General features: G+C 37.7%; 1 protein-coding gene across 1 annotated transcript in view; it reads right to left on the bottom strand.

Annotated features, from left to right (window-relative positions):
• The window catches only part of tbl1xr1a (TBL1X/Y related 1a), a 61,192-nt gene that overhangs the window by 20,079 nt on the left and 13,456 nt on the right, over positions 1-27,657 (bottom strand). Inside the window, exon 2 of the mRNA XM_030132150.1 lies at positions 18,689-18,755. The gene's annotated coding sequence lies outside the window, so the exon portion shown is untranslated. The remainder of the gene's footprint in view (positions 1-18,688; positions 18,756-27,657) is intronic.

Below are 27,657 nucleotides of genomic sequence, written 5' to 3'. Positions count from 1 at the left end.
GGTTAGTCCGTGGCCCAGATCTTTGAAAATCAGTAATGGACACATGCAGATAAACAATTACATCAACATAACTTCTTTGGCAGAGGCAAAAAACAAAAGCAAAACAAAAACAGACCTCTAACCATGTTACTGTTGTTCCAATATTTAGTTGCATAACACCATCCTATCTCAGAGGAGCAGAAATTTTATGGGGCACCATGTCACCATCTTCATTAACAGAGACAATAAATTCAATTTACTCACAAAGTTCAACATGGATCAACTACTCCACAAAGCCCCCTTTATATACAGGTGTAAATGCACAAAGAACACACTGCAATGCAAAATCTACAGCCCAACCAGACAACACAAAGACAAAGCAACAAGTAAGCAGTAAGGTTGTAGTCAGCTTCCCCAAATAATAGGCTATTTTTTTTACTTGCCATGCAAAAGAGAAACCCATTTACTGTAATCTGGTATCAGACAAACTGACTGTACGAGCCTTCCAATCTGATTTCGACATATGTAAAGAGAGTGTTTCTTCTTTGCATTTTAACATGTCAAAAATACACAAAGTGTCATTAATTAACTCAACAGAAGAGAACTGATATAGCCATAGTTTCATTGGGCTATATTCTATATATTACAATGAATCAAAAATATAGAGGGAAGTTTAGTTTTGAACAGTGAGTAGAGCATCACTTTATTCACACTATATCATGCCAACGTAGAGCTCAGCTTCAGTCCAGTACTCAGTGTTAAAACTTTAAATTCAACATAAAAATAGCAAAAAAGATCCATGTATCCATTTTCTGAACCACTTAATCCACAGGAGTTGCAGGACTAAAGTACTACACTTATCAGATTTGCTGTCACGTTTTTGATAATGCTTTGTTTACATGTGATAAAGTAAAAGATAACACAATGGAAAAGAACATGAAATATTTTCTACTGAATATATTAAATATATAGATCAAATGCTGCAATATTTTTACACTTTTAATATTAACATTTAAGATCTAATGTGTTTTATGATACTGTTATGTATCTCTGTAAATCTACCTAAGATCCAATATTTACATACACAATCTCTGAGGGAAAAGCCCTGAATGCACAAAATATTGTTTGAGTAGCTGTTCTGTAAATGTGAAAACTGAGTTTTGATGACATAAATTGCACAAGAGGAATGTGTTCACATTAAATGCAAGTGTATAAATGGCTTTGGTACAATTTCATTGACAATATCTCAAGTTTTTGGAAAGGTTACAGCAGCAGTTTTAAAACTGCTTTGAGAGTATAAAAAAGACTGAGCTAAAAAATACAGATTTATATTGTGTGATGTAGCTTTTTGTTAAAAACAAATGCATTAGAGAACATATAATCTAAGCACTAGTTCTGAAGCAAAGGTGTCAGCATCAGCAAAAATAACAACCATACGCAGGATATATAACAGCAGGTGAAAATGTAAAGCCCTGTGATCAGAGCTCGGTGCAGAGACAATCCATGTGGGTACCGGTGGCACATTGTGGATGCAACAAACAGACATCACAACAGGTTTCACTGATCCTAAACAACATTTCTCCCTGGTGTTCTCACACATCAGAATCTCTCATATTCAGAAGAAGTGGGCAGACCGAGACACAATTACATAACCTTTCACAGCCCAAATAAGCTGAAGCTGGTTAACACAGGGTGTGTTCTGCTGCTGAAATGTAGCCAGTGTGTTTCCACATTACAACATTTTCATCATTCAACACTGTTTTTTCTTTTTCTTTTTTTTTTTTTAAATCTGATGTTTCACAATCTAAAAAGGCTGAGAACTACCGCTCTTACACTCTCTGACAGCCTACGGGCTCATTCCAAATCAGAGGCAGCTCAAAGCCTGTTTCCCCTGAGAATAATCAGCCATGTAACGCCTGCAGCTGAGTATGTGCCCCCTCTCCCAGAAGAAACCCACTCTCTGCATTTAATGGCATTTAAGTGGATGGAACGCTGTCCCCTGGGTACCAGGATCGCTGGCTTACATTTCATTTCCCAGGATGTTAGATTTTAATCATCTCAAAGCAAAACATGTTGCAGGACCTGTGGCCTTAATAATGCTGAGGCAGTCAGGTTCAGACAATGACAGCTCTTCTGACAACCCACGCTGACAGCTTTAGCACTGTGAAGTTGATATTTAAAGGAAGATGGGATTAATGCTTTAACAGAAACCTGATAGACACCTGGCTACTGCAACAGTAAACATGATCCAGCTACGTAATATTCTAAAACTGCATTATGTTGAGGTAATATAGCAGGTCTGAGTGATGTGGCCAAAAAATAACAAACACTATGAGGTTTTAATCTTTTTTATTATTCAAAAATACTTTTCCTTATCTACCAAAAATAATCGCTGCATGTCTGGAAAGTTCTACAGTGTTTCTCAGAATGCGTATACTTCCACGTAGAACACTGCATACATCATGTGCTTACTTGTGCAGCCCAAATAAATCCAGCTGTTGCACACTTAAAGTAAACAGCAAACACAATACTCTTTGCTGCTGCTTCTAATGGTTAATTGGTATTTGCACTATTAAATGTACCTTTATGCTCATTATGTGCTGCATTATTCCCCAACTCATTCATTAATTTATTTTCCAAACCACTTAATTCTCAGGAGGGTTGCTAGGATGCTGCAGCCTATCCCAGCTACCAACAGGCAAATGCAGCGTTGCCAGTTCACAGTCACAGGAATGACATAAAGAGATGAACAACCATTCGCTCTCACATTCACACCTATGGGTGTTTTAGGGGTGCGTGTCTATGGATGGTGGGAACAAGCCAGAGTACCTGGAACTAACTTTTAATTGTTTGTATTATACTGTATTTTTAGCACACCAATTAGTGAGGGTGAGAAATCTCCAGCGGTCCACACTCCATATTTGGACTGTTTTGAGTGTACATCCTGGTAATTACTATGTTCTATTGTATCATATTTACATTTCGGTTTACCGTGTAATGTGTAATTTACATTAGCACAGATAGAATGGGTCACCACACGGTTTGGAGATCTGCTGGTGTTGATGTTTGAGGGTCCAATCAAGCAATAACACGTGGACACATTTCATGTTCAACAGTCTCTGTCATGTAAACAAAGTAACTTATATGCATGTATTATATATATTTGAGGTAACACATGGATTTGAAACAAACATCAATTTTTTAAGCGTTACGCAAAGATTCAAAACATGCAGTTCTTGACAGAAATTGATATGAAGTAGGACAAAACCTTTTAGATATTATTTTCAACTATGCTGAAAAATATATTTTGGAGTAAAATATTGAAAAGTCTCTGTTTTATTGACATGACAATGTGGTAACATGTGGACAGGTTGCCATAGTAACATGTGGACAACTCTTTACCATTGTATGCATCACCCAAAATGTTGACTTATTTTTAAAGCAACAAGCCAGATATAATCACAATGCTTTATTTAATGTATTTAATACTAACAGTGTCACTTACAACTTGTGGTGGTCCATACTGATGTAGGTAAATTACAAATAAAGAGTAATTTCTTGGTAACAGTTCACAGATAGTCTTTTTAAATGTGACCAGTGTATGAATTCACAAACTTTATCATTCAAATTTTAATTTCTCAAAGTAATAGACAGTCTTTTGCATTTGTTTTTGTTAATTTAATGCAGCCTAGCAGAAGGTTTGGAACTTCTCCTTTACTGTGTAAGTGGCATTTTAAAAAGGATAACAGTTCCATAAAATAGAGATCTTTAGCTAAAATAAAAAATAAGCCCAGTTGATAAATGATGTGTGCAAATGTACTTTTTCATGTTGACATTCCCTTTTGCTTGATCGGACCCTTGAGTGACAGGAGAAAATAAGAAGTCAATATCTTGCTCAGCCCTATGATATAGTGTTGTAACAATTTAAAATGTTATAGTTACTGATACTGATTTTATGTTTATTAACTCTAATCTCTGCTCACACAACAGCAGCAGCCTTCTGATCAAAAACAGAGCAGCAAGTTTAGAGCTAGTTGCATCACCTTGACAAGAGACTCTGGTAGCTGTCGTGAGGCTGTTTGGGGATCAGTCAGTGACCCAGGAGACACAGAACCACTCTGTGGCCCAGATAGCAGAAGAGTGGATGTTGTTCTCTGGCATGTTGGCTCAGAGATATTTATCTGCGCCTGGACCCTGTGTCTCTAGTGAAGGAGAACTGTATTATCCACAGAGACAAGTGTCAGCAAGTGGGCTGCTGCGACGTTAGATCTAGAGGGGGTAAACAAAATAACAGAAACCACCAGGGAAACAACTCACAATCACAATCACAATCACAGCCACTGCTACAAACACAGCTCGATGCTAAGTGACACCATTTAGGAATGAGAAAGGACTGCTTATAAAAACAGTTCAAGTACAAAAGACATTGATGGCAACAACAATAGAGTTATATAATGCTGAGGTTTAAGCTCTTTTATTATCCTAATTCTACTATAAAGTGAAGCCTCGTTATACTGGTCACGTTGTACTGAGCCATCACTAACACTGCAGACACACTGTGCTCTAAATTAGGCCTCTTATTAAATCATATGCAGCTGTTGGGCTGCTTTCACTTCCAATTTACAACAGCTCCATACTGCAAACATTTCAGCATGTTTCTTTGTGGTTACTGTGTGTTTGTGGACATAAATGTACTGCTGCTGTTTACTGTGGTGAAGGAGGCAAAATGAAACAGTATCACACACACTGTTTCGGTTTTACTTCATTAAAATAAGACTGCAGTGACTCAGATTCTGATCTCCCAACACAATATTGTAATGGACAAAGCATTAACAACTATGCTGATTTAGTGGCATGATGAGAATGCATTTATGTACATTGTTGTAGACAAAGTATGTGAGTGTTCTCATGTTACACTGTGCATGTGTTACTAACTTAAAGCCAACTTGTCACTGTCAAACCGTCTCACAGATAAATAGACTGGGTCTGTATCGACCAATATCAGTGATTGGCCGACAAGAACTAATTTCACCAAAATTATTAGAGTGTGACAAAAGGCAGAAAGTTCATTTATTTACATAATGAAGATTTCTGTTTTTCTACTACACAAGGGAGAGTAAATAATATTAAAAACAAAACAGACAAAATAAAACTGGTATCAGCTAGCTTCACAGTCTGTAAACCCCTGTAGTACCTACAGTACCTACAGGGTGGGGAAGCAAAATTTACAATGAACATTTAGTTGTTTTTTCTCAGCAGGCACTACGTCAGTTGTTTTGAAACCAAACATATATTGATGTCATAATCATACCTAACACTATTATCCATACCTTTTCAGAAACTTTTGCCCATATGAGTAATCAGGAAAGCAAACATCAAAGAGTGTGTGATTTGCTGAATGCACTCGTCACACCAAAGGAGATTTCAAAAATAGTTGGAGTGTCCATAAAGACTGTTTAGAATGGAAAGAAGAGAATGACTATGAGCAAAACTATTACGAGAAAGTCTGGAAGATACTATTAAAGAAGAATGGGAGAAGTTGTCACCCGAATATTTGAGGAGCACTTGCGCAAGTTTCAGGAAGCGTGTGAAGGCAGTTATTGAGAAAGAAGGAGGACACATAGAATAAAAACAGTTTCTATTATGTAAATTTTCTTGTGGCAAATAAATTCTCATGACTTTCAATAAACTAATTGGTCATACACTGTCTTTCAATCCCTGCCTCAAAATACTGTAAATTTTGCTTCCCCACCCTGTACAATATATTGAATAGATTCAATTAATTGAGATTTTGCTTGATTTGAAGATTACACCTACGGTGACTTTTCTTGCTACCTCGTTTCTTATAATATATAAATTATGAATTTGTTTATCCAGCCAGATATGGCATATAGTTTTAGTAAATAAAGTGTATTTTTTGCATGATGTTTTGTCTTTGGTTCATGTTGCCAGAAATTAATAGTAAATCATCCATAACAAAGCAAAAAAAAAATTAAAAAAATTAAAAATCTAGATTTAATTTTTTCAGTCAATTTGCCCAGTTCTAAACCACAGTAAACTAAATATCACATTGCAAGGTGTAAAAATTGAATCACACCTCTCTGTTAAAAAAGCAAAACTGTGGAACTACCATCAAAGTTGAAACCACAACACAATTTTAATGGCTTTAATTGAGGCTGAGACATAAATGCTGTTCTCACATGTGATGTTTTCTCATACATTATAGGGTTTTATTACCTGAACCAGCGTGTTGTCCCATGGGGATCCACGGGTTCTAGATGTGGTAGTTTTTATGCTGTTGTGTATTCGTGCATGCTGTACCGTATTTGTCCAGCAGTCACCACCAAAGTGTTCTGGGTATAGCACTGTGATTGTAAGGCTATTGTATTCCAAAATTACTAATATCTCCCAAAATATTGGTCCGATCAACTTGCCGTTTTCACTAGTCTGTTCCTTGACCAAAAATACATAAGAGTCCCAAACTGCAGATATCAACTCTTTCCGGATTTTGTGTGAATCCCCAGACACACATACAAGAATGCATGCACACAGAGGCCACTTAGCTTTCATAATATAGATTCTATCTGTATCCGTCTTTTCTAATAAAAAGACCTCCCGTGGACAGGAGCTGTAAATTAGTATTTCACTGCAAGCATACTGTGTTTTTCAGTTCAAATGCTACTATTATGTCCACGTCAGGTAAATAAACAAGGCTAAATCTAGATCTATACACTTTCAAACAAGATCATTTCCATTAGTGTTCAACTAAAAAAAATGTCCAAAGAGAAGCAGAATCTAATAACCTGATGTGACAGATTATGTTAAAGCTTTGAAGAGTAACACACAGGCTCCAAACACAACAGCTAATGTGATCTAAACTACACATGATATGATGCCAAGTATGCGCCGCGGCTGCTGTGTTTGGTTTACATTCAGACCTGCAGCCTCTTGAGTCACATATCACTCAGAGCCAGTGCTTAGATCCTAGCTGACAGCAGTCTGCCTGAGGACCAGCATGCATTGCAAAACCCTCCTCCACCATCCCACTGCAGTGGCGCTGTGGAGCCACCGGCTACAGCCAGGATGCCCTGTGTTGACAGTGTGGGAGAACGTGGGGGATGGGAGAGGAGAAGGGAATCTCTGTCTCTGCATTTCTCTCCCCACTCCTCCTCCTCCTCCTCCTCCTGTGCTCTTCCTCTCCCCTTGTGACTGCTGCCATTGGCAAACCGGCCTTACAGTAAATCTTAAGGCGAGTCACAGCCGAACAGCAGAGGAAGGGGGAGGGAACAACGCAGACAATCACTCATCGCCATAAGCAAATCGGGATGCCACGATCACACGTGTGCAGGCTGTTCCCACATCATGACGTGTTACTGACAGGACAACACTGACAAAATATTGATGAGAGTGAGGGAGGCTGTGTTTGTATAGCATGAAATCAATATCACTAAGTAATTCAGGTTTGCTTTCAGTTATTAGCTAGACGTACATTATTCATTAACCCCTTCACAGCTCAAATGCAGGCTGGTGAAACATGCAACAAGGATATGATTAAAATAAAGTAACACTGTATCAATATTGGTGAAGCATTGCTTACTGTCACAACAAATTTAACTGTGCATTTATCATGATGCATGTATTAATAGTACAGCACTGACACAGCATCGTATAAGCGGCATGTTATAAAGATGCTGGACATGTTCAGGTACATAAAGGTCACGGTCAGAGTGGGAAGTAACGACGTAAAAATACTTCATTACTGTGCATAAGTATAGTTTTCAGGCATCTTTGCTTTACTTAGGAATGGCTTGATACATTGGTACAAAATTTAGCATACACTTGGACTTAGGTTTAGGATTAGGTCCAATATCTGAATGTGATCTCTCAGGACCTTAGCCTACGTTCCGACAGCAGATCTTAATGCGCAATTTGGATTTTTGGGTGAAATCCGATTTTTTTCTGTGCTCGTTCATTTTACACATTAAATGCGACTTCTATCAGTTTTGAGTATGAACTGAATGCGACCCTGAAGTGACCCACATGTGCAAAAGAGGTCCTGACATAATATGTGACCACGCAGGCACATACTGCGTTTACGGAAGTAAGTATGTTTTTCCCACCGCTCCTCCTCCTGGGACGCAGAATTGTGATGTTTGTTGCATTTCAATGATTTAAAAGTTGGATAAACGCGACCTAGCCACTCAGACTGAAGTTGTATCGCAAAATATCAGATACGTATTGGATTTAAGACCACATATGAAAGTGGCCTGGGTTGGATTTAAAAAATCGAATCGGATACATGTCACATACGGGCAAAAAAACATCGGATTTGGGACACACTTGTCTGCAGTCTGACCGTAGCCTTAGACTCAAAAATGAACACATTAGATTTCTGTACCTAACGTCACAAAACATGTTTTAGAACCAACTCAAGATTGTAGATTGTTATGGAAGGATACTGAACATATTTGACTGATCTTACAATTCCTATTATGTTATATTCCATTTGTTGGCTTTACATAGAAACCACTAGTAGAAATGTCCTTTAGGAACCTAGTTTTTACTTCTACTTGTTTCAGGGCCTGTACATCTATACTTCCACTGAAGTAATGAACTTGAATCACTACTTCAACTTTTATCAGAGCCTTTTTTACCTCTACTGGATTAAAGAAAGTGTGTTCTTTTGTCACCTCAGGCATCTGTTTTTTTCCAAGTCACATAGGGAAACTACCTAACAGGCTACAGCAGTGAAAGGACTCCTTTAAAACTTCCCTGGAAGCAAGAAGACGCTCTAATGAGCAGCCCTCACTGAATCATGCATGTTCCTCAGTCTCTGCAGGTCTGTGACCAACAGCAGCCATCTTTTAAGTTTAAGGTACTTGTACATAGCAGAAAGGAGACAAAGTTGCGATGGCTGCTGCTTTGCAGGTGAAAATGGGGCTCAGTGCTATTTTAAGCTTCTGTCTGTGACCTGACAGTTTGGCGCTATTTTCAGAAAGTAGCAAAAAAGAAATCCAGGCAGCGGGGGATGGGATGATTTAGGGCAACACTGCTACTTAGTATTGTCTCTCACTTCAGCTTGATTCACAAATGACAAACAGATTCTCACTTACATGGGTGCCACAGGCAGGGTCAGTTTGTAGGAAATGTATAAACACTGGTAAAAATAATTACAATGAATTACAATACAATGTAGATAGAATAGAGTTAAATAAAGTAAGTTCTGTGCTCATTTTAAAAAAAAACTCTGCTGTCAGATGTACTATAGTGACCTCTGTGTGATGTACAAATCCACAATACCAAAAGTATTAGAGTTTGATCAGCTGGAGTCTGTCATTTTAATTAATTTCTTGACCTGATAAGGATTGTTTGTAAACAACTCTTCTCATATGACATATTTACTGACAATCATGTCTGTTGTAATGACAGCATCTATCTTTAAATTAAACTAAAACCTGCAGGTAATCAACCATAGATCTTTAATGAGTAGGAGAAACAAGAAAAGTTGGAAGATGTAACAATAGGGAATCAGTCATGTTAATGCATATCAAAAATGCATGGATAAATATTAATTTTAACAACAGTGAAGATGAAAATATTAAATCATATAGTAATGACAGATCACAGCCTTAGTATTTTAAGCATGCTGCATCAAAGGAATCCAGAACAGATGACGATGAAGAAGAAATAACTGAGATAAAGAGAAAGAGTTATGATGCAATGCACAGCAACAGACATCTGCTATTGTTTTGATTGAAGTGCTTAGCAGCAAAAAACACATACCATACATTTTAATCATCTTTAGTAAACTGGTTGAACAGCACTGGTTGTTATCCTACTGTTTTAAGATAAGAATTGTCACTTTCGCCAATCACATCATTCTTAAAACACCTGAAGCATGTCTTGTAAACTGCAATTGACTGACAACCTTACACAATTTTTCTGTTCTGCAAAAAATGATGTATTGATAATAATCAATTTGCATTACAAGAACACCTCTGATTTTAGCACTTCTACTTTATTGGTTGCTAATGTTGTGAAATATTATAGATGATTTCTTTGGAACATATTTGTTTTTACATAGCACCATGAGTGGTATATTAGTATCAGAGTATTGCGAGTAAGCCTGTGATTTTCACTCATATTAAAACAAAATTAGCAGAACCACATTTGTGCAGTACAGTTAGATACAGTGACCACAAACAGGACAAACACAAAGCCCATTCTGACTGTGGCTCTTATGTACTGCCCCTGGTATCTGGGACTGACAGACTGCATTGGCAGGCCTAGCTCTGCCTCACATGGTCTCTGTGAGGTCAGTGAGGGTAACAGTCTGAAGCTAACAGATGGTAGCATGCAGGCCTTGCCAGCGTGCCTCACTTGACGGACCGTTAAAGCAGCTCTAGGCAGCTCGTGTCCATCTGAATGCAGCAGCTCAGAGTGGTCCGATGAATCAGCCGTGGTCCTCGGATTAAATCTAAGTCTCAATCCCAATCATTTACACAATCCTTTTGCAAGGTCCAGCCTGTTATCCATGTCAGGAACAGCTGCTTGCTTATGCTGCTTTCCACTGATGGTATTGGCTCAACTCACCTGCACTTGGCAAAGAGTTTTTTGTGTTTCCATTATGAGAGCAAAGACAACCCAGTATTAGTAGGTACTGTTTTTAGTATTGCATTGGTCAGGAGTCACAAAAGTGTGATGTAAAACCATGTAGATCAAAGACTGGTCGATTGAGAGTCATTGCTGCATCAATATGTGCATGTGTCATCGTGATGCAATGCAGGACATTTTTAAAAAGCTAAGCCAAAGAAGTAGCAGCCAATTTTCAAATAGACTTTATCTTTATGTGACAGAAATCTTAACACCATGTTTCAATTTGGAAATTCTAACTAGCAGTTCTAAGTAGTGCTGCAACTAACAATGATTTTAATAAATAGATTATTGTAGATTATTTTAATAACTAATCAATTCATTGGCTAAACACAAAAGACTCAATTCTCAAAGATCGTATTTAACCCAAAGCAAAACAGGCTGCAGACAAGTCACTAACGATTACATCCCTGCAATAGCTTCGAGTATAGTTAGCGAGCTCTAGTCCATTACCTAGACTTGTTATGGCTACAGACTCACAAATTATAATCTTCAACCTGCTCCGGTTAAAGGCTATCAAACTAGTGTTGTATGTATTAGTTAACAATAGGTAACGTTACTCTGGTGGCCTGATAAACGGAGATGGATGAAAACATTAATTACGAAAATAGTATCTAACTAGCTAGCGGGCTAAAGTAATCACGACACGTAGGCTATCTTAACCAAGGTTTACATTATGTTCCAGGTGGCCACAGCAGCCCTGTTTGCCTGAAACATACTGCGCCGTGGGATTTTGGCCATTTTTTTCTCCATATTCAAGTTTTGTTACATAAACAGTACACTACATTTTGGTCAAACGGGGCTGTCCGGCATCTGAAGCCTCAGCCATGCTGCTTTGTGTTTTCCTCTGTTACACTACACAGTGCATGCCTCAATACTAACGTGCTCAAGACCCAACAAATTGGTTGCCAAATCCATTGCCAACTCTTTTTAAGAATCAATTTGGATCAATTTAATCAATTCGTTGTTGCGGCACTAGTTCTAAGCTTCCTGTTCTGCCCTTAATGCCTCCCTTGTAGCTGCCGTCCTGCTAAAGACAATGCTAAAACTTGTTTAAATCTGCCATTATGGCAACCAGCCACACTGAGTAATGTAATGGAAATACAGTATGTTGGTCCAAAAATTGTGGCTGCATATTTTCTATTCTTATGCCTCAGCTCGAAAGTGCTCCCTATATTTTTTATATTAATTTCCTATTTTAATATAAAGAAATTTACATGAAGCATTAAGGTAGAGTGCTATTATTCACTTTGCTTTTTAAAACACTCGAATCAGTTTCATAACATGAAAAATATACCCATTTCCCTACGGGTAATGTAATGTGTATTTTAAATTTCATTTCATTACAATGGGAGATTAAAGTAAGTATTGTTTAGGAACTGTTATTCAAGCCCAGGTACTGGTATCAAAAAACACCCAGCCCTGTGTTTACCCCAATGTGGATTTAGTCTTTAGTTTCATGTTTCAAGCCCCTAGCATTTTCCACTCAAACTAGTTTCAAGGCAATGATGCTGATGAGATTTATTACTCAAACAAAGAAAATGGTATTAAATGGCAATGCTTTTTGATATTGGATGGCATCTAATCTATTTTGCTAGCACAGTATAAAAGGAACAATTGGAGATAGTTTAAAAACAAGAAAAGCACTTGGAGAGCGCAGACCTCCACCAAGACAGATCTTGGTCGAGGTCTGCACTTTTGAGTTATCCTGCTAACAAACAAACACGCAAACACACAAAGCAAAGCAATCACAATACCTCCTGGCAGAGGTAATAACCACTATGCATTCATGGGTGAACATTTAAGGTTGTGTTTCTGCAGTGAAAATAGGAATCACTAAGACCCCACAGCACAGGAACTCAATCATACACCACATAATGTTACAAACTGCAAAGAAATGTCAGATTTTTTTTAACATATCTACAAAATAAAAGGATACCATGCCCTGCTTGTTCATGAAATATCAGCGCTATAATTTCTGCATTAGCCATCTGACAGAGAGTGATCACATAACCTTCTTTGTAAAGGTAAACACTGAGATCAGCAACGACCCAACAGAGCTACAGAAGTACAGGAGAAACATTACACCTTCAGCAAGAAAAGTTTAAACCAATGCTATCACACAGTTGATTAATGTCAGGAGCATCATCTGACAAAGTCTTATTATTATACAAAGATTACCAAAGCTGAGCATTATCCATCAAACAAAACAGACAGTAGTTTGAATATTTCAGATCAGGTTTCTCGGTGAGTTCAGGTTGATCCTGATGGATTTCTTCTGTATGGGCTTCCTACTGGTGGTTGTACAACGTGATGACATCATGGATTAAAGCTCGCTTGTCTGTTGTTTTGAGTGGTTTGATTGTAGTAAGCTGTTAATCCTCATGCTCTTACCTAAGAACTGGGTGAGCATCTATTTCCGGGAACAGACTGAGACAGTGAATGCAGTGCGACAGATGAACGCGGTGAGCCAATTTATCAACAGCTAAGGGTTTGAGGTGGAAGTGGATAGGTGAGTGAGTTGAGTCCGAATAAGACAATTACAAGCAATGAACTCTGTTACCGTCTTGAGTACACACACTCACCAGCATACTTCTTATATATTCCACATCTTTTTCCAAATGAACCACTTTTCTGACTAAAACACATGATATTATTCAGGTTTTGGGAGCATTCTTTGAATATATGGGTGCTTCTATGAAACTGGTCCCTAAAAACAAGACAGAGGGGCTAAACATTCAAACCAGATGTAGACTAACGCTATGAAGCAAGTTTGGAAGCACTTTAGGTCCATTTTAAAAATAAATAGTTATGGAGATAAAAGAGATAAAATTTTTCAGATAAAACACATGTTTATATTATTTTTATACAAGAATCTGCATGTAAACTGGTAAAAAGGACACAAAAATTGTGTGCTACTATTTTTTTTGAAGATCTTTTTATTCTCTCAGAGGTATGTTTTGGGAATCAAACTAATTATGCAAGGCAGAGTGTTTCACAAAAATGACCACTGTTGCAAAATTACTCATGATTTATTGTGTTTAAATGGACAGGTTCCGAATGTAACGCCAGTGGACACGATAGGTTACATGCAAAACCAGGAATGAGACTGAGGATTCATGAAAAACCTGCATGTATGGATTAGAAGAACCACTAGGATTGTCAAATTTAACAGTGTCTTTATTTATAGCAGTATATAAGACCATTTACAGCCATGTTTTCAGGATAAAACACACTGACACCTAGGTAGCTTTTCCTGTCCCAATTTTGTTCCTATTTTTCGACCCAATATTTTATTAAACTTCATTAATTTTGGGATGGCTCAGAGCAAGAGAATAATTTGTTTTGCATTTATCTGAGGTCATCATTAGGTACATCCTTGGGGGAAATATGTCTAAATGTCTCTTTTATTATTGGGTCTAAAAAGCTGGAAAAGTGTCAGGTACCAAAATGAACCCAGTTTCATAGAAGCACCCATATATACACATTCAGAATATTTGAAACCATTGTGGTTTTGGCTGCAGTCTCTGACACTTAGCATTTTGCCTGCTTGTCAGATATACCTACTTTTAATCAGTGGAAATAACATGTTTTGAGATGTATGCAAATACTCTGATGCTAATCCTTTCAGAAAAGCAGTTAAAGTTGCATATAAACAGGAATTTAGTGTAATATAGATTCTCACTGGGTATGTAACTCAACAGGAATATTATTTTTCATAATAACAAAAGAATATATTTGAAAATGTAAACAAGCAATAAAAAAAACCAAAGTGAATCCCTCCTCCCACGTATGAACAAAATCCAAGTTGACACTGACTCCACATTTAATTTGACCCTAAACTAATACCACTCCTTCCAAAAGATACAAATTGGTAAAACTGATAGGTTCACATCAACCCAAACAGATGATACCACAAACCTGCAATTAACAATCCAACATTCTGTCTGAATTCCTCTCTCCCTAAAAGTATCAGGGTCAATCAGGGACAAGCCCTTTGCAAGAGGTGTGGAATTTCTGACTTTCTTGAGGAGACTGGCATATTTGTGGTGTGTTTTGAGGAAAAAAAAAGGCTCATTCCCTCAAAACACATAGCGTGCAAGCTCATTTGTAGGCAAAATGATTCACTACTGTGGGTGATTTCAAAGACAATCATTTTCTTCTTCTGTTTCATACAAATGCCTCATGGGAGCCACATTATTTCTACAGTACATGACCGCATCAATAAAATTGAACAAATAGACTTTGCACTCATGAGCAACCTTCTTCCTAAAACAAGGAAAGTGAGGAGATATGTGCTCTGTATTGCCCTTCAGTCTGAGCTCCTGAAATTATCAATCTCTTTTTTCGTGTAGAAAACAATACAAGGAGGTAGCATGAAATCAGAGATAAGAGTTGTTCATCATTAGATTGAGTCCAAAACAGCTTTGAATATTCCTCATTGCAAAACATAAAGCTGATAACATATCAAAAACAGATGAACACTGATATTCCAAGCATCATGATACTCCCATGTGGAGGCCATCACAGACATGTCAGATCATCCCTCTCACAGTACAAGAGGTTTAGAAGGAATATAAACAGAGTAGGACTCTTAAGCCCAGTCCATACGAAGACGGTCGTTTCCACAAAAGTTTTACATCGGATACCGGCGTTTTCAGTCACTGAAACAGCAACTTTTTGAAACCGGGTCCCAGTGTGGATAAATTACAAAACACCGGTTTCATGTCTTCGTCTGTACGGTCAAACCGCAACTTTTCTAAAACAACGATGTCATACCCCCACCTCTCTAACCTTTCACCCCGGAAGCAAGAGGCCACTTCACAACAACAACGGCAGATTACAGAGTAGTGCTCGCGCTACAACAGCTATTGAGCTTATTGGAAATACTCAATCAAAATCTTCGGCTACTCGGCAACAAATAACCATAGCTAACAATATTCACTACATGCTCTTGGATCTACCATGGAGAGTTGTTGTTGTTGTTCTTCTGTAGCCTATGGTTTGTATACAGCGTGCAAGCTTTATGCACATGCTCCACATCTCCTCCTCTATTTTTTGCGAGAGCATTACGCCACATACAGGCCTGGCATTTGTTCTACATCATTTTCAGTTGTTTCGTGTGGACGCAGATATTTCCTGAAACGACTTCATGTTCATGGAGCACTTTTTTGAAAACGGCAGAGAAAAAGATCAGATAGGAAAAGATGCGGTTTCAGGTGGACATGGCCTTAGACTCAGCTAGTCAAACCCAGAGTCCAGAATAAACATGGATTAGCAGCATTTAACTGCAATGCTGCAGAAAACACAAATTGCTAGTAGAGCTTAGATTCAGCAACTGTAGGCATTTCTAAATCCAGATATTTTCTCTTTTTATTTGTCTGTGAATGAGGTCTACAACATACACTATTTTCCTAATGCACTCAAAACATAAGTATAGGACTGTATATTTTTTTGTATATTCATTTAAAAATATAAATTTTATAAAAATTATTTTCCTTCTTTTCTATCATTGTTTAAGGCATTCTGGATCCACTTCTAACTATATTTTTAATTTTCTAATCTTTTTTTTTGTTTGAGCACTTTGAATTTCCCTCTGGATGTTCCTTGTATTTGTATAAATCACGCTGTATTGCTTTTGTCTATGAAATACACTCTATAAATAAACTTGCCTTGACTTGCCTGTAGTAAATGACCTGAGAAAAAGCTGCAATGGACATCTCACCTCAGAGGCTCCTTCATCACCACTGCCTCAGACTGTACACCTTAACCAGTATTTGACAGACTAAACACTTCAAATAGAAAACAGTTTTGACTACTTTACTGCCACTATGCTTTGATTTAATATGCACATCTCCACTTACCACAATGACCTTTGGTCAATAATGAACAAATTCAAGTGAATTTCCCTGAAGGGACTCATAAAGTTCACATCATCGCATCATCAATGTGTACATTAGACACTACTATCACAACAAATCAGACATGCATTCAGAGACCACAGGCCTCTGCAAAGACCAATAATCTACTCTTCTTCTCATTATATGGCCAACAACTAAAACTCAATATATAATTCTACTGCAACAAAACTGCACAGCAACAGAGCTTTTTTTCTGCCGTTACAAAGTGAAAGCAGTTCTCAAAAAGTACCACAGTTTTATCTATCTCTAAGGTCTGTGTCTATACCCTTTGCTGTTGTAAAACAACTTACACTGATGAAAAGTGAAACCTACTTACTGTTCAAAGGCAACATTAGTGCATAGCAGCTACACCATTTTGGACTGAAAGATCTTGTCAAAAAAGCACCAGAGTTCCAGCTCTTTGTTTTTATAGTTTTTGTTACATTAAACCACAAAATAACCACTAATTATGACTTATGTTTTCCTCCTTTTTTCCAGAGTACAGAAATGTTGAGGTGAAATTTTAGTGATTTTTGAGAGACACCGTTAACCATTTGCATAGGCTTGCTGTTGGAGTGACACAGATGCATGTGTGCGTTTGTTTCAAGTACAAATTGAACTCTCACAGAGACAGATGAATGTGGGACAGTCTCAACTCACATGTGGTACAAGGGCAAAGTGAGAAATAAAATTAGGTCAACAGGAATCATGTGTAATGTGATTTCTATGAATAATGGATTTTACGTAACACTAGCCAAGTGGCATCATTGCAACAATCAACCGATAATGTAATGCTCTATGTAAAATACAGTATGCAGTATGCAAATACAGTATTATACCACTACTGGGCCCAATTAAAATGAATACTAAAGGAGATGGTGTTGGATGGTGTAAGGAGATGGGATAGTGCTATAATGTATTTAGTTTAATGACTTTCCTCTTAAAAAGGTGAGAGCTAATGAATCTGCCTCTGTCATCTACCTATGCCACCAATTTTGTCATTTAACATAGAACTGAAATTAACTTTATTAGAAAGTAGATAACTATTGAACTGAACATCTTAAAGTAATAAATACCACAAAGAAATTGTGCATCAAACTGAGGCAAATTTATTAATGAATATGGAACTGAACATCAAACTAACTGTACAAAAAAAATAAATAAAATAAAATAAAAAAAAAAGAGAAGGGCCTGGACAGGAGTGATTTTTAGCTTTTGAGTTATTATTTTTAAGTGTGTTTCTAGTTCAGGAGCCTTATGTTAGTATCGGTACCAAATTCAGCCAGTACCAATAACAACCTTTTCTAAGCTATTTTTAACACATATTTTTAACTCTAAGACCTACAACACAGAATGAAATAAACAAACAGAGCTGAGGGAAAATGAAGCCAATGAGGCTGGGCGGACATTAACACAGCAAGTTGCCAGACTGGGTGAGAGCAGCAGCAGAGCTGTCACAGCTAAGAATCTTGGTTCAACCACAGAAACAAATGAACAATGTCAGCAAGTCAGGCACAAAGTCCTCGGGTGTCCAAATGTAAACAAACAAGATCATCACCAAGGAGACTGATGGCTTCTGTGGTTGTTGTCCTGTATTTTACACTGTCTACTGTCAAGTAGAGCTGGCAGGAAGTCTGCTGGATTCTTTCACTGTGCAAAACAGGAAGAGAGGGCTGTTCCTCCACACTTTTGGGGTAACTACAACACCATTCCAATGAATAAAAGAAAGTACAGGAAGCAACTGGAAAATGTGGTTCCAAAATAGGGAAGCTGGACCACCAACATCCGACACTAAACTAAATCAAACAGTGTGTTTCCTCTAAAATCTAGATAAAACAGTCATGCTGAGCTGCACTGTGCTGCATCTTTTATCAAAACCTGGAACACTGAGTTTAATCTTGCAACTTGAACCATGTGTACATTTTCTTTATATCTGCTACCTTGATACTCCAGTGAAAACCAATACAACACCTGGAACTTTCTTCAGCTCAAACTTTAAGAAACCACCATAATTAGTGCCCACCACAATACAACAAGTTTTTGTGAGACAAAAAGATTCTAAAATGTAAATGCTAAGCTACAATACACAGATGGTCTCAGAAATACATAAACTAGAAGACCTGCAGGGTTCAAAGGGAGGTAAAAACATCACTCACCACAGTAGTAAGTCTGTTTTCACCACCACTATTTTCACTCAGGGCCCGAATACCATCAGCTCAGAACCTGCAACAAACAGCACAAGAGGCAAAAGAGTCAGTTTAAGGCTTCTACAGCAACTACACAACATTAGGGCCTGGAGAAAAAACAAACGTACTTGTAAAAACTGAAAGAAAATAGTAAAAAGGGAATTTAACAGTTTCTATTACAATCACAGATATAACTTCTTTACAGATTTTGGATTCCCTTTGCCGTTTCCTGAATATAACTTTATTTATATGAATTAAGCATCTGCTCTCAGCTACTGAATTGTTTTGTGTTGCATTGAAATGATTCCAAATTGAAACAAACTGCCGAGGGCTTCTTCAGTTTTATACAAAACTGTATACTGTAATGTTATCTGAAGGAATGAATTCAGCTGATGCTCTTATTACCACGTTAGACTGAATTCGTGCACCCATAGCTTGACTGTCAGCTGGATAATAGTTTCTTCATCATTAATCAATGTTCATATTAACTACATTGGAGAGCTCCATGAAGTTGCATGCATAACATACATAGCACTAAGAGAAAGTAATGTAGGGCAGTATGAAACAAAAAAATTAGGTCTTTATTTTTTTTCAATGTTATGGGGTTATGGCTTTCTGGCTACTCAAATTGAAGTCATAGCTTGATTAAAATCACTATTTCTTTGCTAGCACATTCAAAATTAATAAATTTCAAGAGGCAAAAAGGTCGCTTTCTTACTCAACACATAATCACAGGAATAACTTCATTTTGCAATTTAGAAAGCAAAGCTTGGCAGATGAAAATGTTCTATATGTGGTGGACTTTGGCTGCGTGTTCCAAAAGATTGCTATCGCTTCCATCCATACATACAAATGACGTGTTTCAATTGAAGGCATCACCTCATGAGAAATGAAGTGCAAAAACACTTGAGCATTTGATTTTCTCTGTCATTATCACTGAGGGCAAGGTCTGCCGGTGTATGTGTCTGCACAACACACTGAAAGACAGACAGTAGTGCTGTGTGTGTATGTGCATGTGTGAGACAGTTGTCTCCTCCCCTCACACACAGGCTGCGACAGAAAAATCTCTCATCTGAATTGGTAATAGAAAAAATGCATCACAGACCCATGTCTTAATCAGAAGCAGAGTTGGTGAGATAATGTGAATGCAATAATAATCTATTTTCTCCATTCAGTTCCGGTACTGACAGCAAAACTCATACCAGGGAGGCTTATCCATTCTACAGTCTTGAACAATATTCTCCTGGGTTTCACTACCCATTCCTATTCACCTCTGCCCTTATTATTACAGCTGCAGATTGAGGTGGTGTTACATTGTCAGTGGATTGCATAACACTGCATTGCAAACCAGGCACCTTCGCCTAGCTCACTGCTTCCTTCTCTATTTTTGTGACACCGATTCCCTCAGTGCTTGTTTATTTACTTCTCCTTTCCCTTCAACCTCTGTATTCATCTTGTCTTTAGGGTTGGTGAACTCTTGAGGCTATAGGAGCCAACAAATTACAAAGTTGTCCCCACTGCGAAATTCAATTGCATTTAATCCATCCTAGTACACCCTCACAGGGGTGGCCACTGAAGCTGCCTGGGAACCAACTCCAGATCTATGTCAGTGCCTTGGTCAAGGGCACATGCAAGCTCCTTACAGGCCCTGGTCCAATTGGGACTTGATCTTGGAACCTTATTGCTGTGACACGATAGCATTAACCACCAGAGAATTTGGCTTACTCTGGAGGATATAACAGGAATGAGGGATGTAAGTACTTGAGCAGGTAAAGTAATGCACAGTCATGAGGATAAGTGCAAAGTCATTTTAATTCTAGTTTGCAAATACATACCTAAAAAAGGGAGATGAAACAAACCAAGCACATATTAACATCGGAAAAAATATTCCATTGTTTTCTAAAATCTGGAAAATGTCACGACTCATTAAGGATCTGCTAACACGTCTTTGGTGACGTTGCAATTGTTTACAAGAAAAGCTATATTCACTATTGCCACTGACATAAAATCATGTTTGTTTGTGCTTTGTACGGGGAAATGATATACAGAAAGCTGCCAGGACTGGGAGAAATCGGAAAGAGGCCCATCTGCTGTAGGGCTGTTGTTGCATTCATTTGCACTTAGATATGAATGTATTATTCTTGTAAATTTCCAACTAACAATCATTTTTCATATATTGGTATATATCCAAAACGAGCAATGATGAAAAATGGCTCCATATTTCCAGTACACTTAGATAGGGCCCTTCATGGAAAAATTATGTTCTAACACTACACTCGGTGAACTTTGTCATTTGGAACTACAGTCGTGGCATTATGCTGATATGACAGCACTGTACGTGTATAATAAATAGAAATATTACTCTACTGCTGTAGAAAGGAGGCTACTGAACTCTTTTTTTTCTAGGGAAAAACATATTTCTGTCTAAATAGCAGATTGGGGATAACAATTTGATTTTGTACCTGAAGTGTCTATTTGATAAAGTATCAGTTTCAACCTGATATTTCCATTTTCTTAACTCATTATTATTCTTAAAATACACTACAACGCATTTAGTCTGGGAGATACAGTGCCACCTCTGCCTCATTCTGAGTCAGGATAAAGCCTGAAATGAAATGTATCTCTGCTTTCATCAGTTTACCATTCCACAGGAAAGAGTTGAGTATCCACATATTTTCATACAGCCCAGGAGGGGTACAGTATGTGAGGGTTGGCTAGCCACACGAATATTTGGCACACTGAATTATTTAAAGCTAAGTGCATTTAAGTATAACTAAGCCTACTGCCGGAGCCCTGAGCTGCTGGTCTCAAATACAAGTTCAAAAGAGTTTCTAAGGGTAAAAACAGAAAAATGCATGCCGACTCACATTTTTTTTACTCCAAAACAAAGATTCAACAGCATGAACATAGTAAGACACACTAGCATGGCAGAGTTGACACTGAGGTTAGACCCAGATCTGTTTTCCCCAAACATAGCTCATCACAAATCAAAGAACAAGTAAAAAATAAGTGCAAGAAGGTGTTTTAGTTGTGTTTTCATCAGGCTCTGCAATGGCTCCCTTTTTTAACTCAGTATACAGGACTGACTTTAGGTGATTTTCATATTTTCAGGTTTGACACTGCAGACGGATACTTTTATAGACACAAATTCTCATGAGGCCATGTCTAGATTACAATGATTTGCATACAAAGTCTCTGAAATGAACAATGAACCATTAGTTTCATGGCTTAAACCATGCGACCAATAAAAAATAGTCGAACCACATTAACAATAGAAAGTCATTGTGTGTGTGCAACAGTACACGTCGTACCATCATACTGATCGGTATGTCTCTAGCGGTTCAATACGAGCATGTATCACGGTATGGCTCATTTGTCATTTTCAAATGACATTTCTGAACAATTCATGCTTATATTAGAGCTTTGCAAGACGACTGACTTACGGAATTTTACCGTCATTGGTTGGAGCTGGACGCGCTGCACCCAGCCTGTTCGACTTCAACGGAATTCAGATCCAGCTTTGAGTAAGGTCTCATTTGTGCTCTACACTAAAAACGCAGACAGATACGGACAGAACGTTCTGTCTGTCCCCCGCATACATTCCATGCATAATTCTGTCTGTTTTCTGAGAGCTTGCGGATCCGTACCCAGACGGAGAATATGGAGCAGTATCAACAGGAATCATGGAGGAAGTGTTGAAATTTGAACAGAATAATTTCCATAAATAGCAGAACTTTTCAAAGAATAAGTGTGTGTTAGTGAAAAACTACCAACATATTTATGACAACTACCCTTCTCAATATCAACATTAGTATCCACATTAGTAAAACCTTCTCTGTCGTCGCCATGTTTGTTATTATTTACTTTCTTCTTCTTCTCAAAAAACTTTGTTCTTCTTCGTGACACTTGGTCTGTATGGTAATTAAGAGCGGTGCCTTCTGGTAGATTGATTGAGAAATGCTCATTTCAATGTCCAGGACGCATGGAAGAATGAAGGCAGTGACGCATGACAACGTTAGAAACAGACGTACCTATTTATGTACGTAAAGCGAACATAAATGAGCCTTAAGGCTCTCCATCAGCTCCCAGTTGCATTTCGGCACTCAGCCGGGCTCTGCATCCGAACCATACCGTGAACTGTGACTCAAGAACCGCAATACGTACCAAACCATAGATAACCTGTACCATTGCATCCCTAGTGCACTCCACCAATAATCCCTTTAAATGGGTGTGGGTGTGATATGGTATGTTAAATATTATACCATTGCATCAGGGGTGCTTTTAGCATAGACACTGTGATGTGAGCAAGTGAACTGAATTCCTTAAATACATTCTATAGTGAATCTTTTGAGTTAGTCAGCAATGACAGTGTTTATATCGACTAACCTGGATAGCCTCTTGTGGTGCTTATTTCAGACATAGGTTTTCTGTGATGAGCCTCAATGCAGCACCCATTAATGTTATTAAAATGGAAATATTTCTTCAAACACTTACCAGTCTTAGTGTTTGAGAGAATATGAGTACAGTCAGCACAATCCATCTCAGCCATAATCATGATAAATAAGTAGACCACAACTGCAACTTCACACCTTCCAGAGGACATAAAAATCACCACATGTGATAATTTCAAGGGAAAATAGACCACAAGCTTTCCATCAACAATACCACATCATAAACATGGTTCATATCACTAAGGGCATGTTAACACCACAAATCCTTGATGAGATCAGTTTACTTTTAATATGGGCCACTCCAAAGCCTCATGAGAGTTCCACCAAAGCATAGATGTAATCCCGCACTTCAGATAAACACGTCAAGTTGTGAGGCAAAGCTGAACCCAGGCAATCCCTGATCAGAATGCAATACAATACATCAGAGCACTGCAAAGATCCCATGACATTTAGCAGCAAAATACCTCTCCACTTGTCCCCTCTCTGAACAAGCATACTAGCACAGTCTCATGCATGAAAGAAAACTTGCCCAGATGACAGGGATTTTGAGTTTGTGGTCATGTCTTTATCAGCAAAAGTGTAAGGAATTATTAACAGTGTGTTTATCTGTTCTTATACAAGCTCGGCTAAGCTACCTACGGTAAAAAAAATAAAAAAAAATAAAAAAAAGAGAAAAAGAGGAAAAAAAAACTCTAGGCTCATTATTTTAAAAAGCAGAGCACATTGTACAACTGCACAATTAATCTTATTGTGGTTTTAGCATGTCTAATTAAATAGCTGCAAGAGGATGTGATTTAATTCAATAAACACATGTGTTACATACATACTGGTGTGAACATAAAGACCTACTTCTGTCTGGGTCAGATGACCTATCAGGCTCTGCCAAGTCAGTCAGTTTGGCAAGTCTATTTATCTGGAAATGTTCTCAGCAATACAAGTATGTTATTCCCTTAATTCTATGTGTGCTACAGGATGATTTCGATATTCACAGCCTGGGTTATTTTCATTCATTTCATTTATTTCGATGAATGTATGAGTGAAAATGAGTAAGCATTTTACAACATAAAAGCCCTGCATACAGTATCTGATAATGCAAATACATTCACAGAATACATGTAAGTTCAACATTTCAAATTCATTCATTTACGCTCCAAAAGGAGTGGGAAGAAGAAAACTAACTTAATCCCACCCCTATTAATTTTGCTTTATTCTATATGATTTCTCATATAGTGTTGGCACTTTCACCTCACAGCAACACGGTTCCAAGTTCAATTCCCAATTGGAAACACATGAAAGTTTGCATGTATCCCTATGCTGTCAAAAACATGTATGCTAGGTTAACTGTCCTGTCACTGCCCTTGACCAAGGTACTGACATCGATCTGGAGTTGGTCCCCAAGCACCTCCAGCGGCTACCAACTGCTCCTTGTATGTATTACGATGGGTTAAAATCAGAGGTTGAATTTCACCACAGGGACGATGTGAGTGTACTTTACATTTAAAAAAATAAGATGGAGAGGTTTAAGCAGAATTGGCAACAATTAGGTAACTACAGTAGATATTTTTTTTTTAAATTAATTATAATCTTAATTTTTCATATGATTTACTTTTCAGAACAATCATACAAATTGTTTGATTAAATAAATATAGCCCTGTCAAAACTTACCTATTCAGCTAACATTCACAGTAAATGGACCAGCTACAGAGTGTGTTACATGAATTGTTTGTTGCATTAATGCAGCTAAGTGACCTTATTTAAGTCAGTGTTTAATAATCCTTTAATGTTGTGGTGCTTAGTCCACTTTTTGTAACACATTTGGCTGCTGCTGAATACATAATCTGGTCCAGCTTCTGAGCTCCAATATCCAGTAAGTCTGATTTACATAAATGCTTTCCACCAGTGGTATAAAAACACGATTGTAAAACCACTTTTGGTTCATTATAAACTTCAGCTGGACTTACTGGACTGCCACAGTCTTGGTGATTCATTAAAACACTTCAGTTTTTACATAGTTAAGTTGTTATTACCCTATGTTTTATAAGAGCTGAGAAAGTTGTAACTCAGACTGTGGATTTAAAAAGGTTAAATGATCTTTTGGCCAGATTGCCTGAGCAAACAGGTCTCCCTTCTGCTGAAAAAATGGCCAATCTTAACAAAAAGCTTCTTGAGTTCTCCTACTCAATGACCAGTTAATTTGGAAATCACCACAAATTTCTGGGGTTAAATAGCTTTTATTTCTCCATACTCCCTTTCCTACAGAAGATGGTCTAAAAATAATATAATAACAAAAACAATAATACAGTATGTGGATAAAAATACCAATAGTGCAATATTATTTTAAGGCATTATGGACAACCTGTTAAATAAAACCTGCAACAGGACTCCTTTCGTTTCTTTAACTAAGACTTTGATTCCCTGAATTTTAGTAACAATACAATTAGAAATAAATTCAAGAATGTTTGAAACAATATTTCATTGTACCAAATGGTCAACAGTCATCAGACAGTTCATCAGTTCACAATACAGTGAAACATGCACCCACCATTCAGCTGTGAAAGGGATTCCCATGACGGGCATATGCCCTGAAACCACCGTCCTTATTGCCGTCTTTGAAATAGCATACAATGAAGAGGTCGACAAATAGTAATAAAACAAAAATTTGGAGCAATAAAAGCAGATTAATCACCCTATAGAACTATTGCTGAAAAATCATCACCTCTGACTTTATTGCAAACAGCTAAACTGAACATCTAGGTGAGGTTTGATACTGCATTCATTTGATCTACTTCACTTTGCTTCCACACTGCAATTTTGGAGTGGACAAATACATCCTGCCATCATCTTAGATATGTGTTGTGACTTCCCAGTATGTTCTTAAAGCTTAAATTTTGATGTTGTTTGATGTCACTGGACAAAAATGCCATAATTACCTTTCAGTGGTCTGTCAGGAAAGAAGTATTCGACTCACCTCTGTGGACTTTGCAAGTTGTAGAAAATGTACCCTGTGGTGCAGACTCTGGCTACTAGCCTAACAGGTGCTTTCAGGAAGGTAGTGAGTATAAATATGTTTTTGACAGCTGTTTTGCAGATCACTGAGCATACTCAGCCATTCATAATCCCACAGCTCTTGACACAGAATGTAGCTACACTTTTCCATAGTAGTTGCATATATTTATATTTAGTCTTCTGATTTAGATCAAAGGTTACCCTAGGATGATTCTGTTACCGCTGATGTAACTTGCTTAGCTCCTTGTGATTAGTCCAATGGTCAAAAAATCCAAAAGGCATTAGATGCTGTAAATGAACTGATCTATGGCTCAGTTTGATCCCAACCATGGCCAAATCTTTTAGTAAGACCAAAGACTGACCGTTTGGCTCTTGTTGTCATCTGGGACATGGAAATTCCGAAAAAATCGGTTTTGGTGAAAGTACCCTAAACCAAAGTTATTAATGCCTACAGAAATAAATACATCAAGAACTCAACACCCAGCTAGCTATATTTTTAAGCACTTACTTTCCGTCACAATCAGCAGTTCCAGCTTAGAAACTTGGTATTAACCATTAGTTGAAACCAAGGCTACATTTGCTGTTAATATTTGTAAAGAAAAAAAGCCCCATCAGCGCCAACTGATTAATCACTGACAGTCTGTAGAAGATCGCACTGCTATTACTGGGATACTAAATCTGACCAATATTTCAGCTATCTGAATCCACTGATGCATTGCAACCATCACTGACACCGACATATTTTCTTTAAAGGTGGGCTGCAACTTGCATTTAAGGTACATAACTGCCACCTATGCTGCACTTTGGGCAAAAGTTTACTAATACTTTACATTAAATATGGTTATACAGAAATGTTGGCAAAAACATGCTGTGATGAGAACAGGCAACTACACATGTAAGAATAAACAGCTACAGTAGGATACATTTTCATACAATTGATGATTTACAGCAAAAAATAGCATCCTCTTGTAATTTAAAACATTGGAGTCCATCAGCACGCTAACACTATATAGCAACCCAAATCCCAAAGTGATATGATCAGTCTCATTTGTTTCTAATTACTCTGAATAAATTCTTTGTCTTTTGCATTATGCCTTTACAATGCTACCATGAGACGATGAGCAAAGAGAGCATTCCCGCCACAGTTTACTAGTAAATGAACAGGACATCCACACTGCTGTGAGTGACTCAGTGATTGTGGAGCTCAAATTTTAAAAAAGTCTGGTGCAAATTACCTAAAGTTACTTCTACATTTAGGTTTCATAACAGGAGGTGACACACTGGCTCTGAAATTTACACCCACCAAGTACCACATGCAGGTAGATTTTCTGTTTGAAGTGTAAATATTTGTACCAAAATAGTTATGCAATAAAATATTATGCTGAGAGTCACCAACATGTTTTGATGTCATTTTTGAACAAATTGCTTGACCCAAACATGGTTGACAAAGACTAGGAATTTGTGCCAACTTCTCAATAGGCC

The sequence above is a fragment of the Sphaeramia orbicularis genome, chromosome 4 (genome assembly GCF_902148855.1).
Source record: "Sphaeramia orbicularis chromosome 4, fSphaOr1.1, whole genome shotgun sequence".
NCBI classification, from domain to species: Eukaryota; Metazoa; Chordata; class Actinopteri; order Kurtiformes; family Apogonidae; genus Sphaeramia; species Sphaeramia orbicularis.
The sequence above is the reverse complement of the archived record's forward strand: the minus strand, read 5'-3'. Positions and strand labels throughout refer to the sequence as shown.